General features: G+C 44.2%; 1 long non-coding RNA gene across 1 annotated transcript; it reads left to right on the top strand.

The window, feature by feature from the left end:
- The first annotated feature begins 15889 nt into the window (after positions 1-15889).
- Positions 15890-19243, top strand: LOC307104412. Its single transcript, XR_013813894.1, has 3 exons — positions 15890-16552; positions 17160-18001; positions 18926-19243. It is a non-coding gene; the product is annotated as an uncharacterized lncRNA (long non-coding RNA).
- Positions 19244-20169: the final 926 nt, after the last annotated feature.

Consider the following 20169-nt stretch of genomic DNA (forward strand, 5'->3'; position numbering starts at 1 on the left):
AAGACCGAAGATGCCCAGACTCGACGACCCCCATCACCCTTGCCGAGCCCAGGGTAACGCTCAAGGTAGCGGGTAAGCCGGTCTCCTTCCTAGTCGACACAGGGGCTACCTTCTCTGTCCTGTCCTCCTTTTCAGGGCCCCTTTTCCCTTCCATGATCTCGGTCAAGGGTATTGATGCCAAATCCACCTGCCCACTGGCCACTGGGCCCCTTCCCTGTCTCCTCAACGATAGCCTTATAACCCACTTGTTCCAATCATGCCTTCATGCCCCATGCCCCTTTTAGGATGGGATATCCTCACTAAACTAGGGGCCACTCTGCAGCTCACTCGGAGGCCTTCAGCCTCCTCTGGGCCCATGCTTCAAATGTAGCAAGGAAAGACACTGAGCCTTTAGATCCCAAGGCCAGCATTCTCACCCCTTTAATGCTCTGAAAACTGCTCTGACCTCAGTGCCTTCTCACCCCGCTCCCCCGCTCCACCCTTCCCAAAAAACAACTTTCTTGACTGCACAGGCTTAATCAACAGTCCAGCTATTATCAGAAACTGAGATCTTTATCTCTAGGAAAAATGCGGCGGTTTAAAATTCAAGCAGCTAGAGGCCTGGGAACAGTCTGTGGGGCCTGCTCCCCCCCCCCCCAACCTTTTATACTTAATGGAAGGTCTGAGGCATGGTTATGCATTTTTGAAGGACATAGAAAGAAGTTTTGAAGGTTAATTTGAAAGTGTGAAATTTGTAAAGGTTGTGTATGTTATGAGAAGTAAAAGAGAAATGTTGAAAGAAAGAAGTTCTAAAATTAACTATTTACAAGAATTGTAAAAGAGACATTTTACTCTGAGCAAGAAAGTGACAAGTTGCTGTATCAGTGTCTAACCTCTTATCCAACCATCCAGGTCCCTGGCTTCCACTACTCTTTTCCTTCCCTTTCCCTCCCACTTTCACAGCAATACAATCTCAACCACTCATCTGTCACCCCTTATTTGTAGTGCCATGGTGACTACCCTCTCAGCTTGGAGTATGGAACTGAGAAAAGGAACCTCATACCCTTTAGTCCACCTCTTCTCCTTACACCTTTCAGCTTTTCTCCATGATCAGGGATTTTTCTTCCTCTGTGGGGAAAACACATACATCTGCCTCTCGACCAACTGGACAGGAATCTGTACTCTCATCTATCTCTCACCCAATGTAGATGCAGCCCCAATAATCAGTATTTACCTATCCCCGTAACCGACCATATCTGACACAAAAGAGGAGTCCAGATCATCCCTCTCCTCATAACCCTTGGCTTCACAGCAGGGGTTGGAACTGCCATAGGGGGCCTAGCCACTGCTCTACCTAATTTAAAACCCTGTCTCAGGACCCACAAGAAACCTGTGGATGCCCAGCAAGGGGCAAAACTGGGAAAGCAAGAACCTCACCCCCAGGGTAACCTATTCTCCCCTTTCATATCACTAGTGAGGCAACTGAGACCCCTACTCTTTTCCCCCCTAAAAATGACATCTAGGTCTCAGTTGTATTTCAGCTCCAGGCCCAGAAAAGCAGCAAAACCAGACAAGTGACACTGTGGCAGCCTCAGGACCAGCTTTTACCTCCCAAGTGACTCAACAGGATCGCTCTTGAGACTTCACCAATCAGTCTCTTGGGGAAATCATGCTGCTGCACCTCTCGTCCTTAGCAGCGGTAACCCTACAGAACCGATGGGCCCTAGACCTTCTTATTGCAGAAAAAGGGGAAACTTGCATATTCCTTCAGGAAGAATGCTGCTACTACATCAACGAATCTGGAGTGGTAGAACAGAACGTGCAGACCCTGACCAAGCTGAGTGAAGAACTACATGCAAGACACTCCTGGGACAACTCTCTTTTCGGCTGGTTCCAAAGCCCCTTAGCTACCTGGATCCTACCTGTGGTAGGGCCCCTAATTCTCATCTGTGTCTTTTTTCTCCTAGCCCCCTGCCTCCTCAAATTCATCCATTCCCTGATCGCAGCAATGTCACGGGTGACTGTAAACCAGCTCCTGCTCCATCCCTACACTTGGCTGCCCTCTGACCTGCCTCTGCCTGACCCTGGCCTTTAAAAACCCCCTTCCCTCTTTGCCCTGGGTCAGCAGGAAGTAGCCAAGGTGATTTCGGCGCCCCCTATCACCAAAAGGCTGGGATGTTAGGTCAGAGGAATTCCAGAAGCCAATGCATGCAACCGATGGTGACGCAGATAACAGACTTGTGCACCAGACAGATGGCGACACAAATGCTGGTCCCTTCCTGGAACCCGTGATGGACCAGTGCTCCAGGCAAATGGTGGCACAGATACTGGCTCCATTCCTGGAATCCCTGCCCGCGGCAGAAATTCCACCCATCCTCAGCTCATGGTCCTCCGCCCTTACTGAACACCTGTATAAAAAATGTGCCTCAGCTCCTGTCCAATGCGACTTCTCTGGCCCTACCCTCAGGATCGGTGAACCTCGCCCAGGAGTGCAAGATTAAACCTCCTTTTGACTGGCCTGGACTCTCTGTCTTTGTTCCCTGTCCCGCGAACCTCACACAAAATAACCCAGTAGTTGTTTTTACTGTTTAAAATATTTTTTCAGTGTGTGCATGTGTGTAAACATCTTTGTTTATTCTTTATTTTATTATGAAAAGATATTCATGCTTATTATGAAAATGTGGAAAAGAAAAAGTTAAAGGAAAATAAAATGTATCCATATTACCACCATGCAGAAATTTCGTTTTAAACATTCTATTGTGTTTCTCTCCAGTCACAATAATGTTATCAGGGAATTTGAGACATCCCTTTCCCCCACTGACTGCTGAGGTTGGAGTCCTTACAATATCTTAAGAAAAACAGTTTTCTGAGAGACACACAGGAGGATGAATTATTTTTATTTACATCCCTGAGTTTCAAAAGTTCCATTGCCCTTTATAAGTTCCTAGTATAAGTGTAACTGGGGATTCAGTAAACCTAAAGGCAAAGTCAGTATCCAGAGTCTCTATTCCATGTTGCAGCCAGGTGCAGTTCAGCATCAGGCTAGTTGTCTGATGTTGTCCATTGTGTGTGGAGGTCCACATGGCCATGGGCCATGTGAGGAAACACGAGGGAGGCAAGAGAGCATGCCCAAGCAACAAGAGTCCCAAAGTCAGCCAAGAGGAACCAAGAGCACAAGAGAAACCAAGAGATTAAATACCCAAAATTTTACACCCTTGCAGGGGCCATGCCTATTCTGACCAATGGTCTGTTCCCAGGAGTGACTGACAGGAAAATACCTTCCGATGTCATTCCAACTTTACTAGGCATATGTCTATCTACCCTCTCTTGGACCCCTGAGGAGTATAAAGTTGTAGCTTCCTGGTGAAGGTACTGAAATGGCATGTCTGTAATATTTGGTCTTCCTTTCGCTCTTTTTCTGATATTAATAACTAGGTTAATTACAATGGTGTCATTACCTCCAGGGGAAAAAAAAAAGGAACCTCATTGTATTCTTACAAAAGAGAAATGGACGAAGTTCCCCATCTTCTTGTAACTGCTTCAGGCTGTGAAAAGGGAGTAGTCCTGCCTATCCTAAGGCTCAGAGGTTCTTACTGTCTGAGAGAGGAAGCAAATGCAATGGTAGTCTTCATGTAGGGAAGAGGGATTTTGCAAAGTCCAGGTCAGTCTGGTGTGCCTGGAGGATGACATAGGCAATGTCTAAGAAGATCACGCATTGGATAAGCTGGCATCCTTTTTGTATTCTAGAAATGACAAACTCGACAAGAAGATTAAAAGGTATAATTTAAAAGTGAGGAGATTTATAACAACTAAAGGTCTAGTAAGAGGTAAAAACCAATGTGATAAGGGGAAAGATTAACTTAGAGTGTTTCAGATTAGGTCAGAGGCATGGCTTCCCTGGAGGCAGGTATGTTGCATCTGTATGAAGCCCTTCTGTCCATTATACTTAACTGGTATTAAGCTAAGGGAAATATTCTAAGATTTCCCCCATGAAAAACTGTGGGCCTTTTCTGTCTGAAACATTTGGGAAGAAATGGAAATCATTTACAAATGAAGCCAAAAGACCATCCACACTTCATTGACTCAATCATAAGTCCAAATCATTGAGTCTCATATTTCAGGAAACAGTGATGTAGATGACTTCTACAGTGAAGCTTATGTTGTGTGAGTAAGCAAGTATGTAAACAAGGACATAGGCATACAATCTATGAAAATAGAAGGAAACAAGACAAAAGGTATACAGCAAATCATAAACCAGTTGAGACTTCCAGCTGCAAGGCTTCTTCTGTAATGAAAGCACAAAGTGACAATCTGATTATCTGCAGTTAGAACATCTCTGGTGATATCACTAGGCTCTGAGGCCTGTATGGCATAGACAGACACAGCTTTAAAACCAAAACTATGAGAACAGTTAATTATATTGGAGTCCAAAATCCACAATTGGACATAGTGATCTGCATTGAAATCCAATTTTTTTCTCCCTAAGATTACACTTATTTTCAAAGAGACAATATCATGTCTAATTTTAGTTTGCTTGATTATTTTCATAAATACAAGAACAGTAATTGATCAAATTGATCACACAGGCTTTTGCAAATCTGCTTTGCTAGAATTTTTTCAAAAGGAATCTTTAGATTGAGCTTTAGTGAGCAGTCAGCCCCTCAGGTCAGAAGAGTCAAGCCACAGTTGCCATCAGGCTTTGCCTGGAATACCTATAGGTTTGGGATAATTCTTCAAGTCCCTGAGGTCCCCAAAGATGTCTTGAGGTTCCTTTTCTTACTTTCTTTCAGAAAAGCAACCTTGGTACCTTCCCTAGAAAGACTGCCATGAATCATGTGACCAAACAAGGTATTAGGCCATTTCTGAAAGTGGCTTTTGATTAGCTTTGATCAGATTTGAGTGTCAGTCTCAATTCCTTGCGGCTTTCGGGTAACATCCAGAATCCAGGAATGTCTCTCTTATACATGGCATTCCAGTCAAAGCCTTGGTTCATATGACCACATAGTTTAGAAAGGGTCTAATTTGATTTATGCAAAGAAATGTATTTCCATGACTCACTCATTAAGAATTGCCAATTATGGAAGGATAAGGTAGGGAGGAAGAGATAAAAGTAATTAATTATCCTTCCCTAGATTGGCAAACATATTTCATTAACTTTATTATTTTTTAATCTTTATTGTTGACATTATTACAGATACCCCCCACCTTTCCCCCAATTGCCCCTCTCCGCCTGGTTTCTTTCCCCCACCCCAGGCCTTCACCCCACTATAGTCTGTGTCCATAGGTGATGCATATCCTATCTAATAAAAGAGCAATATGCAAATTAACCATCATTCCTCTACAACCAAAAGCCACGCCCACCAGCCAAGCAGAAGTGAGTTTGCAAATTAACCCAACCAAGATGGCTGTGGCCACAGAGAGAGCAGGAGGCTTGGATTTCCCCGGCAACGGAGGAAGCCAAGCTTTCCGCACACCCTGGCAGGCCCAGGCCTCCACTCAAAGCTACAAAGTTTTAATTATAGAAGATAAATAAATCCCAATAAAAATGGCAGCAGCCATGGAGCTGGAGAGAGCAGGAGGCCTGAGTTGCCTCCGGTGATGGAGGAAGCCAAGCTTCCACAGCCTTGGCCTGCCTTGGCCTCCTCTGCTCAAGGCTGCAAAGTTTCAATAATAGAAGATAAATAAATCCCAACAAAAATGGCTGCAGCCACAGAGCAAGCAGGAGGCTTGGCTCTGCTCAAGGTTAAAGTTTCAATTATAGAAGATAAATAAATCCCAGATACCAGGGCCTCCACTTGGGTCACTGGTGGGTGTGGCTGGCCAGCAAACCCCCACAGGCCCCTTGCCAAGGCCACCCCGTGCCCCAAGGGAACCCCCACCCTGATCCGGTACACCCTTCAGGGCAAACCAGCTGGCCCCCACCCATGCACCAGGTCTCTATCCTATCTAATAAAAGAGTAATATGCAAATTGACCATCATTCCAACACACAAGATGGCTGCCCCCATGTGGTCAAAGATGGTTGCCCCCATGTGGACACAAGATGGCCACCACAAGATGGCCAGCAGGGGAGGGCAATTGGGACGGACCAGGTCTGCAAGGGAGGGCAGTTGTGGGCAATCAGGCCAGCAGGGGAGGGCAGTTGGGCGGGACCAGGCCTGCAAGGGAGGGCAGTTGGGGACTATCAAGGCTTCAGGGGAGGGCATTTAGGGATGACCAAGCCAGCAGAGGAGGGAAGTTGGGGGCGACGGGGCCTGCAGGGAAGAGCAGTTGGGGGGGGACCCAGGCCCCAGGGGAGAGCAGTTGGGGGGGACCAGGCCTGCAGTGGAGGGCAGTTAGGGGCAAACTGGCTGGCAGGGGAGCAGTTAGGCATCAATCTGGCTGGCAGGGGAGTGGTTAGGGGGTGATCAGGCTGGCAGGCAGAAGCGGTTAGGGACAATCAGTAAGGCAGGCAGGCGAGCAGTTGGGAGCCAGCAGTCCTGGATTATGAGAGGGATGTCCGACTGCCTGTTTAGGCCTGATCCTACTGGGCAGTCGGACATCCCTCAAGGTGTCCCAGATTGGAGAGGGTGCAGGCTGGGCTGAGGGACACACGCCTCCCATGCACGAATTTTGTGCACCGGGCCTCTAGTATGCATATAAGTTCTTTGGTTAATCTCTCCCCCACTTCCCCCTGAAATTTGTTACTCTGTTACATGTTTCCATGCCTCTGGTTCTATTTTATACATCAGTTTATTTTGTTCATTAGATTCCTTGTCCATTTATTTTTATTTTTAAATTCAATTGTTGATAGATATGTATTAACTAGAGGCCCAGTGCACAAAATTTGTGCACTCGGGGGGTGGGGTGGGTCCCTCAGCATAGACTGTTCCTTCTTGCAGTCCAGGAGCCTTTGGGGGATGTCCAACTAACAGCTTAGGCCCACCTCCCCCAGGGAGCAGGCCTAAGACCTCAGTCTGACATCCTTAGTGTTGCAGCAGAGGTGGGAGAGCCTCTTGCCACTACCGCTGTGCTCACCAGCTGTGAGCTCAGCTTCTGGTTGAGCAGCACTCCCACTGTGGGAGCACACTGAGCACCAAGGGGAAGCTTCTGTATTGAGTGCCTGCCCCCTGGTGGTTAGTGTGCATCTAGTGACCAGTTGTTCCACCGTTCAGTCAATTTGCATATTAGCCTTTTATTATATAGAATTGCTATTTTTATTGTTCATATTTCTTCTTCTTCTTCTTCTTCTTCTTCTTCTTCTTCTTCTTCTTCTTCTTCTTCTTCAAGAGTATCCTTCAACATTTCATGTAATACTTGTTTGCTGGTGATTAACTCCTTCAGCTTTTTCTTGTTTGTAAAGCTCTTTATCTGACCTTCAATTCTAAAAATAATAGCTTTTCTGGGTAGAGTAATCTTGGTTGTAGGACCTTGATGCTCATCACTTTGAATATTTATTGCCATTCTGTTCCAAGTCTGTATTGGCACTCCCTTGTACATAACTAACTGCTTTTCTCTTGCTGCTTTTAAAATTCTCTTTGGTTTTAACCTTTGGCATTTTAATTATGATGTGTCTTGGTGTCGGCCTCTTTGGGTTCCTCTTGTTTAGGATTCTCTGCTTCCTGGACTTTCTTTCACCAGGTAGGGGAATTTTTCTGTCATTATTTCTTCAAATAGGTTTTCAATTTCTTGCTCTCTCTCTTCTCTTTCTGGCACCCCCATAATGTGAATATTGGTACACATGCAGTTTCCCCAGAACCTCCTTACACTATCTTCATAATTTTTGGATTCTTTTTTCTTTTTACTGTTCTGATTGGATGCTTTTTGCATCCTCATATTCCAAATTATTGATTTGACTCTCAGAATTCTCTACTCTACTGTTGAATCCCTGTAATTTATTCTTTATTTCAATTAGTGTATGCTTAATTTCTGACTGATCCTTTTTCATGTCTTTGAAATTTTAAGATCCTTGAAAGTCTCAATAAGTCCCTTGAAGCTCTCTTTGAGTCCCTTTAAGCTCTTATTAAGATCTTTGAGCAACCTTATAACCATTGTTTTGAACTCTGTATCCAGTAGTTTGTTTGCTTCCATTTCATTTATTTCTCTTTCTGGAGATTTCATCTATTCTTTCATTTGTGACATATTTCTTTGTCTCTAGATTTTGGCTGCTTCCCTGTGTTTGTTTCTATGTATTAGGTAGAGCTGCTATGTCTCCTGGAATTGGTAGAGTGGCCATGTGTAGTAGGTGTCCTGTAGGGCCCAGTGTCTCAGTCACCTGAGCTGGGCACTCTGCGTGATCCCAGTGTGGGCTGTGTGCACAGTCTTGTTATAGTTGAGCCTTGATTGCTATTGGCATCACTGGGAGGTGTTGACCTCCAGGCCAATTGGCTGTGAGGACCAGCTGATACTACAGTGGAAGAGCTTCTGTGCAAGAGACATGAGCAGGACTTGCTTCAGTGGGGTTTTGGTGTCACTGGTATGGTCTGAAGCTATCCACTGGGTGTACTGGCTCTGGGGTCTCCTAGAGGTGTAAAGCCAGCCACTGCCTGGGGCCACCCAGAGAGATCTGTATATTGCCGCTATTCTTATTGGGCTTGGAAGTTCTCAGGTGAGACCAAGCTGTGAAGCAAAGCAGGCCAGTGCTAGTGTCGGGTCTTGGGCCTCCTATTGATAGGTATGGAGTATGCTGATGCCAGCTGCTCCTTGTTTCAGAGACTTTAGAAAAGTCTGAAGCCTGAGCCAGGACATGCCATTCATATGGAAAAGCCAATGCAAACAACTTGGGTGGGGTTGCAAGTTGAATGGGGTGGGGTCTCAGAGTATCACCAGGGCAGAGCCCACAGTGTGGGCCATGCTGATGGAGATTCAGATATGGCTGCCAATCATCTCTGTGATGGGGGAGGTCCCATCACAGGAACAATGACCCTTGTGAGCACCTTCATTTGGGAGAAAGCTGCCCCCAAGTTACTACCCCAATGCCAGACAATCTACTTCCTCCCCATATGTCCCTGGTTCCCCCAGTGCTGGAGCTCAGAGAGAGTGGGACTGTGTAAGTTCATGAGCTGGCCCTTTAAGAGGGACTTCCTGAGTCTCCAGCAAACTTTGTCACCAGCCACAGTCCCCACTGGGTTTTACAGCCCAAAGTTAACGAGACTTCTCTTCCCTGCTCTGGAACCCTGGGCTGGGGGTCTGGTGTGAGGCTAGGACCCCTTGCTCCTCATGGGCAGCCTCCATATAGATGATCTCCCTCCCAATTAAAAACATGCCACACATGGGTATCGGAGCATCCTGTTCCGGGCCTCCATTCCTCCTACCAGTCTCAATGTACTTCCTTCTTTATTTTTCTAGTTGTAGGACTTCTATTAAGCCAAATTTCAGGTGGTTCTGATTTGTTCTATATTTTAGTTGTAATTTTGATGTGGTTGTGGGAGACCACAAATACAGGTGTTTACCTACACCACCATCTTGATTCTTTCTATTTTATAACTTTTGGAAACATAGACTCTTTACTGGCAAACACACTGACATTTTAAGAGACAAACTTTAATGGAGACAAGTATATAGCAAAACACACTGATTTAACAACTTACAATGAATTTATGAAATAAATGTTCTCTTACAGTTTGGGTCTTTAATTCATTCTCTTACAATGAATTAAACATTGGCTCAGATAGCTTAGGCTTGGGTAAGATTTATTTCTCAGAATCTGCATTCCAACAGACAGCACATATAAGAGTTCTTAGAGACCAGGTATTAAGATTTTAAAGGCAGACAGTGCTTTTTTGACAAACCCAGAATAAACCCAGGTACTGTACTCTTAAGGAATGGAGACTATATTACTTTTTAATTTGAGAAAAATAAACCAACAAATTTTCTTCTGTCCACAGAAAATTGGGTGTCCCCAATTTTTCCTAACTTTCCTGGCATGTTGCCAGAGTCTAGGATTTACACAAAACTTTCACTGCTAGTTTCTGCATCCAGAGACTCCTGTCTCACTCCTCCTAAGCCAGGGGCTGAGACCTTCCCAAAATGTTAATGCAATTTTGCCCAGATGTGGTTTACCAATGTCAATGTTGATCAGGCACTATTTAGTTGGGTTTATTTAATTCCACACTGTTGATTCTGGTGGCCTATTACTCTTTACCCTTTACTCTCTTGAGTAGAAAAACTCTGGCCTTTTTACTTGCCTCTAGTAATTGGACTAGCAACCTCTTGCTGTCTCATATTTCTAACAGCCTTCGCCTCTTAGAGGCTTGCCAGTGTGAGGTAGCTTCCCTTAAGAAAGGAATTAGCATTCCCTGTTAATCCGGCTGGATAGAATTTAATACCCCAGGTCCTGGGTATTAATTTTTTTTCCAGTCAGTTTTCAAGATTAGGTAACAAAAATGTTTCATTTTTCTGAGCGCCTGTATATTTGAGACTTTTTTTTTCATTAGCAATACCTGTGGAAGAAGCATTAATGACAAACAGAAGTGTTTGTATGAATTAAAATATAGTTGTGTTTGCAAAAGAAATATAGTATTAATAACAAGCATTAGCTTTAAAAGATCTGTAGCATTGCAGTCCCATTGCCTGGTTACAATTTTTGTCTCAAGCAAAATGGCTGCCAGAGGGCAGGACTTCTGCTCTTGAGGAGCATGGGTTCTGGCCAGAAAAAAATTCAGAGTCAAGACCCAAACTGTAAGAGAATGTTTACTTCATAAATTACAGAGGTAGAAGAAGTAATTCCTAGAAGATATGAGTGTAGGTAAAGGAAGGGCCCTTGGAGCTTGAGAGTGGGGAAGCTAATGGCAGGGAGCTGGGCGGGGTGGGGGTGGGGGGGGAAGGCGGGACTGAAGAGGAAGAGAAAGAAAAAGACATGAGCATACTTCTTGAGGGAAAGCCTGCTGGGTCCTCCATCCACAGAGTTTTAAGGGTGGAGATTTTAGGGGAGTTCCCAGGGGAAGATCTCAATAGAATATTCAGTAGCTTTCCTGGTGCATCCATTCAGGGTTGTGTCTCTACAGATTTGTTGGTGGCACCAGGGGAGGGGTAATTATTCCATGCAGCTAGTTCTGATGTCAGCTGTGGATGGTTTTGTTGCTTATCTGGGCCTGGAGATTATCTCTAGGGAGGGAAGGTCAGGGTGGGTCCAAACCACAAGACCACTGATATGCTAGGGGAGGAAAAGTCACCCTGAGGGCAAGGTCCCCCCCTATACTGTAATTCATTGTCCCTTGCTAGGCACCTGTGGCTTTTCACCCTGGTGACCTTCTGTATCTGGCCCATTGTCCTTTCTTTGCTCATGTCAGTCTAACTACCTGTAACACTTTGACTGGGGAACTCGCAGGGCAGGGGCAAGGAGGTGAAGCAGGAATTTTAGGGGGACATAGGCAGGCTTAGGGATTTTTTAGAATTGGGGTCCATGGGAAAAAGCATGGGGCTGCAGACTGGGAGAAGGTACATTTCCATAACACAAGGAAGCCAGGTGCAGTTACATCTCCATAAGACAAGGAGGCAGCAACAGGTATATTTACATAAGACAAGGGAACTGGAAGTAGCCAAGAAATATCTATATTTACAAAATAAAGAGAAGGAAGCCCTTCATTCAGAAGAAGGAGAGGAAGAAAGCCCAAAGGGAATAAGGAAACAATAAGGAAGGAGGGGGGGAGAAATTCACAAGTCCCATGTAAGGTTCCACCTTTGAGCCCAGAAGTTACCATAGTAACCAGTCTAAGGGAATAGTGACCAATCAGAGGGGATATCAAGGCACCAGGATCTGCAGCCTTTATAAGCTGTAGGGAAGGGGTACTCAGTGGGATTCTTCCCCCTCCCCATGCGGGAGTCAGTTCAGGGACTCTTCCCCCTCCCTACATGGGAGTCCATTCTGTGGGACTCTTCCTCCTCCCTATGTGGGAATCTGTACTTGTTCTTCAATAAATATCCATCTTTGCTGTACCACTCTTCTGTCCCTGGATTCATTCTTCGATTCCAGCAGACAAAGAATCCAGGTTCCAGTCCAAAAATTCGGTATCAGAGGTAGAACTCTGTACCCAGGACTGCAGCTTCAGCCAGTGTCTCCCACTGCTCTTCCTGTCCACTCCCGCTGAAGCATCCATCTTATATAAAAACTGCTGTTTGAAATTTTAACCCTGCTATTTGGCTTCTGTAAATTCTTGCTTGCTAAGACTACTCCCACTTCAGAGAGGCCATTGAACTTTCCCCAGACAAGGTTATCAGTGCTGGCGCCAGGCTAGGCCTCTGGTTGAGGTCTCAAGGCCCAGCACATACGGGCTCTTTAAGAACTTGCAAAAGGGGCCAGAAACACCGCATATTTGGGAGACAAAGAAGGTGGAATCATATAAATAGGGAGAATTCCTGCATGTTTGGGCCCAGAATTTGAGAGACATTTTCCTCTGAACCCGAGTATAATAAATGTAACTCCATTTCTCTGGTATTGTTTTGTTCTTCTTCGGTTTTCTGTAACATTATTGATTCCATGAACCGAGGAACAACTGGGCTTGGCCTTTTTTGGCCTCCGGTGAATGGGCCAGGTTTGGGGCCCGGGGGAGCCGGATAGGCCTCCAGGAGATACCACTCTGCTGATTTAGTAGAATTGAACTGGGGACTCCGGGCGCTCCCAGACCTCAGCCCAGGACCCGGTTGGCATCTGAAGAGAGTGGACAGACACTTTTGGACCTGTCGACAGAATCTGTCAACAGAATCTGTAAGGTAGGGGCCCTGTCAGTTCAGCCCACTCCAAGAAAGTGGAAGGGGGAGCTTGATCACCTCCCTGGAGGCCATAGAGCTTCCTCAGGCAAATTAACCAAGAGTCAGGAATCAGGTGACTGTTTAAAATCTGGGTAAATATCTTGTAGGAGTCAAAAACTCAGACTGTTTGGTGTATAAATCTAAGTGTAAGAGTCTGTGTGAAGTGAAAGCTACTTTGTGCTGTCTGGCTATACACATGAGAGTATTTGTTATCTCTTTCTATTGTTTAATTTGTTTATAGATAGGGCTGACCTGCTGTGATGGTCTGCAAATGTCTTAAGCAGTGCTGCTGAGTTATTTTTCTCAGAGACTTTTGCTCTCTACCACAGTGGGAGGGAATCAGCCCATTTAGCTAATAAAATTTTCTCTCTAATTTTGTATAACTAAGAGTTTCAGTTTGCTCTGATTTATAATGTGAATTTGCTGTATTAAATTGAAATTTTAAAGTCCTAAGATTAATTTAAAAGTATAAGTTTGTGATATTCCAAAGAACAAAGAACTTTTATTTATGGCTTTCTTATCTCTTTTGTTGGTCGGAGACTTCCAGGGGCAGGGCTTACAGCTCCGCAGGGCGGAGAGATTTACAGGCCCTGTCCCTGCCTGTGACATCATAGTCCAACATTTGTTTGACTTGCTGTTTTCAGTTATTAGGATCCTCATAGAGGACATAACCTGGTCTTTCCCTTCCTCTCTCATCCTGATTCAGATAGCATCTGTAACTGGATTAAAGATCTTTTCTTTCAGGAGGCCATCCAGGCTTTCAGTTCACAAGAAATCTCCCTACACACGCTTATCCTCATCTGGTATCTTTCCAGGCTGACTAAGAGTCATTTTTCCCACAGGTCAGCAGACCTCAGCCTTCAAAATGGAGGACTGCTACAGAGATAGTCTGTAGTTTTCTCTGAAACTCCCACTGTTTCTATTTCTCCCCTCTGTAGGAATTGTCTTCCTCTGACTCACAATCAGAAAGGGAGACAAGAACTGGACTGGGGAACGGGACAGGTGGGGAGGGGGTAGTCGGAGAAATCAAGAGTGGTAAAGGAGGAGGATTTAAGATCCTCTAGGAGTCTAGGGGCTTAGAGTAAAAATCTATGAGGGAAAACAATGGTTAGAGAAAGAAAAAAAAAAGTATCCTTAAATGTAAAAAGCCTGGTAATACAGGATCTCAGACCGCTTGCCTTATTTCCCCTGCTAAGGACAGAGTAAATGGTTAATGCAGAAAGCGGGTGTGTGTCAGCAGTTAATTATGAAGCTGGGAGAGATAGGTTTTTGTTTATTTTTACTGGCTGCAGACCGCTCTGCTGGCGTAGGTGTCTTATCAGAATTTCTAGCTGCCCTGGTGATTTAAAACTGGTTGCTAGGCAGACTCAGCCCCCAAGAGCCAGATGAAAGAAGGGATTGAGGGGGGCTGAATGCCCAAGCTGCCTTCAGTGGCGCGCTGCGGGAAAAGTGGGAGACAACAGACATTTACCTGACACTAGAGCTACCCCACTGCTGCCCAGTGAGTAATGAGCATTTTACAACAAGCAATACAAGACTTAGGCCTTCGGCTTGCTGGCTGCAGCAGTTAAACCAGAAGCCAGTGACTGCTACTAGCCTTCCTGCAGCCCCAGGAATAGAGCAGCAGGCCCGGGATCTGTGAAAGCAGCAGACAGAGCTAGTGAAAGCTCCCTGTTTGCAAATGCACTGAAAGGGTTCAGTACCTGCTGCTGCTGGGAGAGGAGGGGCTGAGATCCCTTTCCAGTGCACTCCCTTGGGAGAGGCCTGGTCACTGCTCTGCCACAAAGGGGACTGGCGGGAAGACAAGGGGCCTAATACCCAAGCCACTGCCACAGGAGCACTTTGCAATATGCAAAGCTGTTTCTAACTACAACTCTGGCTGTTTGGGACTGGCAGCTTAAAGTCAAAGGGCAAAGGAAAGGCACTCTCCCTGGACCGGGGAGCCTTCAGGACTTTGAGATTCTCTAAGAGTGGAGGAATCTGACTGAGGGATGGCAGAGACCCTGTTGGATTAGAAGGACCTAAGGCCACATGTTAAACTTATAAATTACGGTTTTCTAGGCAGATGTCCAAGCCCAGTTATGTAGGGGTTAAGCTGCCTGTTTACAGCAAAACAACTTTCTCCCGTGCCAAAATAAATTTCAGGGAAATTAGGCTGTGTTTGTGGCTAGAAAGAAGAACTGGCCACCATACACAGCCCTGACCGTGGCCTGCAGAAAACTGTATAATAGACTTAGATGATGCCTGCGTCTTCATGGACATGACTCAAGAAAGAATAGGACAATTTTGCTTTGTGTGGGAAGGTTAAGAATAGACTTTCCTCACCTCCCTAAGTTATTTGTATAGCCCTACAATATGTCACATATGGTAGCAGAAGATTTGGCTACCTAAGGTGGCCACAGTGCCAATATTGTACTTCATTGTGTTAATAATATTGCATTAACCTTACAGATGTGAATGCAGTTGCCAAAAGGGCAAGTGCTCAAATCGGCAAGGAAAATACCCATCTGGTTTTGGTCTCTATTAAAAGACAGTTGGCAGCCTGTATACTGTCTTGCAGGCCTGTGTGACCATGCCCATGTCAGGTATGGCACAAACCTCAACTTTAGGAAACTGGGGAAGGCCTGTTTGGAACAGAGGGAAGTGGTGAGTACCAGCCCTTTGTTATAGGAATTACAGATCCCATGAGGTCCTGTGACATGTGAGACCTTGTAAAGCAATAAAGCTCCCTTAGTCCTTTCTCAGAGGGCATGTCACCCCTCCCAGAGACCATATGAAATTTTAAGGACAAGTCAAGTAGGGGGAACCCTACTACAAGGACAGCTATAATTGTCTACTTGAATATAGACACATTTTGAATTTCTCCTTTTCATTTGAAGACAGTTATATTACTCTGAAGAATCCTTAGAAAGGACTGACAAGGAAAATCAGAAGATCTTAAAGCAGGTCAGTATATTTTTCTCCTCATATAATTCCTCTGAAATTTGGCAATGCTTAATAAATCATGGCAATACATTTCTCTGCATAAATTCAATAAGACCAGTTTCTAATAGTGGTTTTATTGACCGGAAACTTTGACTGGAGTGTCATGTTTTAAAGAGCCCTGTCTGAACCCTGAAGACTTAAAGCCAATAAGAGTGCCAAGGAAAAACCTGGTATCCTGCTTGGGAGTCCTGAAAATGGCTGGCGCTGGAGCGTCAGGCCCATGCCCTACCATCACTGGCGGTTGGTCAGAGTAGAAGGGAAGCAATAAGGACGACTCTGCATCCCTGCGGAACCCCACACACTCTAGGCCGCGACGCGTAGGAGGGCTACTGAGATGGGCCTTAAAACCTAGGGCGTGGGCCCAGGTGGAGTCACTGCAGGTGAGGGATTCACCTAACTCAGCAGATACTACAGGCAGGCCTGATGGCAGCTGGATGGCTTGGCTTCTTGACCCTACGGGGCACAATAAGATTCAATCATGAAATTCCGGCAAAGGTAGTCAGTTACCATTCTTGTTGTGTTTATGCAGACAATCAGGCCAAATTGAATAGAATAGGTAAATTAGTCTATATCTGGCTCTTTTGATAAACAAACGTAATTTTGAGGAGAAAAATTCTATTTCAATAGAGGTCATTAAAACTGAAATGTTTTCTTTCCTTTCCACCGGACCATTGTGACAGTTTGTCTCTGCCAGGTCACAAGCCCACCTCCTTCTGTGCCCAGGCCTCATCGTCCCTGTCACAGACAGCAAGGATCTCTTGGCTCTGAGAGAAAACTTTGTCCCTCCTCAGCATGAAGCAGCTACAGAAGAAATTCAATGTCCATTTTCTCTAAAAGAATTCAGAGCCAGGATTCTTGAGGTTATATATTAGGCAGTTAGACAGACATGAGCAGAGCAAGGATGATGGGCCAACTAGCACTACCAGATGTAACTTAGTCTTTCCACCTCTATGTATGTGAGACAAGCGGCATAGGCAAAGAGGTACTCACCCAAAGTCTCAGCCCTTAGAAAAGGCCAGTAGCTTATTTGTCCAAAAGACTTGACCTTTTTGCATTTGGGGGACATATTTGCCTCTGGGCGGTAGCAGCCACAATTATGCTTATTAAAAAAGCAAATAAGTTAACCCTAGGGCAGTAACTAATCCTAACTGCCCCACATGAGGTTGAGGTTTTACTCCAGAACACACTAGAGCATTGGATGTCAAACACTTGAGTCACCCAGTTTCAGGCTTTCTGGTAGACAAAAGAAAAATCAGTAACAATTTATACTGATAGCAGGTACGCATTTACAACAAGGTAAGGGTTCTCCACAGAAGCAAGAGGGAACTGAGCCACAGATGAAGCTGCCAGGGAGGCTGCCCTAAAACCAGTGGGGCCTCTACAGATTCTAGTGACTCTTCCAGACCCTGATCTACCCCATCTAGAAAAGCTAAAATCCATAACCAGTCTTTATTCAAGTTCTTATAGGCTTTACAGTCTACCCAGGAAGTATCTGAGACGCTCTTCCTGTACCAACTAATGATCTGGTTCATCCCTTCCACCCTGGTGACTCTGTTGGGTAAAGGTATTTTCCACCCAAGGACTGACTCCTACCTGGAAAGGACCACCTCCACAGCAGTCAAGGTCAATGGAATCCCAATTTGGCTTCATCACACCCAGCTTAAGACAGCCCAGGAAAAATTGAGAGTCTAGGACTCTTTGGACTCTCTAAAGATTATTCCTGGCCCTCATTCTGGACCCTTATCTAATGAGCAGGCCCACTAACTTTATTAGGCAGAAAATTAAGATTATAGTCCTCAGGGGTATATATACTACAATGACTAAGAGTCAATGATTTGACTCATGTACATAAAACCAGTGGTGAATGAAGCATCCATCTTATATAAAAACTGCTGTTTGAAATTTTAACCCTGTTAATTGGCTACTATAAATTCTTGCTTGCTAAGACTACTCCCACTTCAGAGAGGCCATTGAACTTTCCCCAGACAAGGTTATCATGGCCTGCACCACGCTAGGCCTCTGGTTGAGGTCTCAAGGCCCAGCACATACGGGATCTTTAAGAACATGCAAACGGGGCTGGAAACACTCCATATTTGGGAGACAAAGAAGGTGGAATCATATAAATAGGGAGAATTCCTTCATATTGGGGCCCAGATTTTGAGAGACATTTTCCTCTGGACCCGCGTGTAATAAATGTAACTCCATCTCTCTGGTATTGCTTTGTTCTTCTTCGGTTTTCTGTAACACTGCAATGTGTCCACAAACTTCAAGTCTGCTGAGAAAAGCACACTGTCAAGGCAGAGACACAGGTAAGACTGTTAAGAGCATATATAGAATATTGGAGACTGGCTATAGGTTATAAGAAATATTAATACGGTATCCCATTCCATTTGTTTGATTTAGAAGCCCCTGCTTTTAAGTATACTTTTAACCCTATATCATTTTATCTAATTGGGATGTTCCTCATAATGGCAATTGTAATTCCATGTTGTAATTTCCTTGAGGACTGGCAGCAGTATGGCAGGACATTAGCCAAAAATGGAATTTAATCCACATTTTTTGTTTAGCCATACTAGCTATAAAATTGGGGTCAATCTACATTTTTGTTTAGCTATATGTGAGGCCCTCACCTTATGGTTACCAACCCAAGTTAACAAAAGAATCTTAGTAGAATTTCACCATTTCTGTAGATATTTATAGTTTCTGGGATCACAGTTCTTAGACAGAAATAAGCAGGTGTGCTGGATAGTGGCAAGCTTGACTCTTTGTAGTTTAAAAGAATTTGTTGAGGAGATAAGGTTATATTTTAAGAAGAGTATTTACATTGAATATGATGTTTAATTTTGTTCTAAGTTTAATTTTTATTTTTCATCTTATTAAGGAAGTCTTAAGGCCAGCTGTCATATTTCTTTATATCCATCATTCATATGGTCTATCTACAGATACCAATAAGACAATTGTTTAAAATGAAAGTTCTCTTTAAAAAATCTTTTAAATATAGACAATTCTAAAGATTCATTATCTGCCCATTGATGAGTAGGATCTCATATTAACTTCAATATAGATTCAAATCAATAAGGCTTAAAAAAAGATGTAAGAGGCATCCCAAAGAAGGGTGCAACTCTCACAAGATCCAGAATGTTCACTCCCAGAGTTAGTCTAAGAAAGCAAAAACCATTGTTGTCATAGTGCTAAGAATGGTTAGTGCAAATGATGTCTTTTGTTTTCCACAGGAACCTGAGATGCTTCCAGTCACAGAACTTCTAATCTGTGATGCCAAGAAGGTGTTACTGGGCTGAGACTTTTTCAGCACTAACAAGACAATGGATGTTGACATGATGAAAGCCCCTCATGGACTGGACCCCTGAAAGCTGATATAGTCAGATAAAGAGAATGTTGCTGTGACTTCATGTCTCAGAATCCAAGTGTATTCAATGACCACCAGATGTACCCTGACATGTGTACCTTCTGGTAGAAAAGGCCAGAAAGAATATTCTCATTGGTCATAAAGCCAAGATCTCAGGACATAGAACAAAATGAAAATAAAAACTCACCTGGTTTTAATAAGAAAACCCACACCAACATTTATTTAAACTGATGCCAGTCTGGTGAAAACTATGAACTCACCAATCTTCAAGGATGGCTCAAAAAACCTGCTTATCGGACCTATTTCTGTGTTCTACTCTATAGTTTTTTCCTCCTTATGATATACCACACAAAAGACAAAGGCAAAAGAAAGCCATGACTATCTCTTAGAGGAAAAGAATCAACAGAAAATGAGAGTACTCATAGCCAATCTTTACTAGTGTCACTATACCCAAATAACTAGTTCCATAAATTGCCGAGAACCAATTCCAGCATGTAATAATTACAAGAGTTCCATCAAAAGGTTGATGGGACTTGGGGTGCTCAACAAGGGTGAGCCACATATATAATTTACCTGTTGGAAATGGCTACACGACACTTCCCCCAAACCTGAATAGGATTGTTAACTGCCAGACAGCTCAGGGCATTTTATTGCCTCCTGTTGGCCAAACACCTGAACAGCTGTAGGCTGTTCCTAAATCTGACAATATCCTTTGATACCTTACCCTTTGAAGTGTATATTTCCACCTTGCCTTAGGACAAATCATGTTGAATAAAAGCAAGGGTCCTTGGTCAAGGGAGAGTCTTCAGTTCCTTTTAGCTGAAGCTCCTCTGACCTCCCAATGCCTTTCAAAAATATCTTTCGTCCTTGGACTCCTTCTTATCTCATCCATGTGCAGCCCCTTTCTCCAGAATGCTGAACACTTTTTAAGGCTGGGAAAAGAACCCCGGCATTATGGTGCCCTAACGAGAGACACCAACAATAAAAACTTTCTCCTGCTAATATAAATTAAAAAAAAAAAATTCTCAACACTCTCATTTCCACAAGACCCTACAGGTAGATATCTGAAGACTAAAGTTATAAGAAATCTTACCTTCTGCTAGTGTTTGT

The sequence above is a fragment of the Cnephaeus nilssonii genome, assembly GCF_951640355.1.
Source record: "Cnephaeus nilssonii genome assembly, chromosome: 8".
NCBI lineage: Eukaryota > Metazoa > Chordata > Mammalia > Chiroptera > Vespertilionidae > Cnephaeus > Cnephaeus nilssonii.